Here is a 467-nt window from a genome sequence, read left to right as displayed (position 1 = left end):
CGGTTTTAATGGAATGGTCAGTCTAGATACCGCATCGGATCCCAACATGAAAAAATATCCAGTCCATCCAGTTTCATCGTGGAAACCTCAATTTCCCAGTTTCACGAGCCCTTCCGAGCTAACCCCATCCATACTCCACGTTGGCGCGAAGGAAATTTCAGCCCAACTATCACCGTACCGGCGCCGGAGTCGACCAAAATTCACCGAAGTCATCGAATTCGGCCAAACATGGACGCAAAATGGAGGGGTTGGAGCTGGCCGATGGAGGGGATGGAGCTCGTCGGCCAAAATTGGACGCGCACGCTGGGTGGGCAAGAGGCAGCCTCCGTTTCCGCGAGCACGAGCAGAGGCGCGCACCGCGCGCAGGCGGCTCGGCGATGCACTCAGGCGGCTCACACGCGAGGGCAAGGCGGCTTGGGCGACAAGTCAGGGTGGCGGGTCGGGTGGCGCACAGGGCAGGCGACGGG

This window comes from Lolium rigidum, chromosome 6 (genome assembly GCF_022539505.1).
Source record: "Lolium rigidum isolate FL_2022 chromosome 6, APGP_CSIRO_Lrig_0.1, whole genome shotgun sequence".
NCBI classification, from domain to species: Eukaryota; Viridiplantae; Streptophyta; class Magnoliopsida; order Poales; family Poaceae; genus Lolium; species Lolium rigidum.
This window is presented reverse-complemented; position numbering follows the sequence as displayed.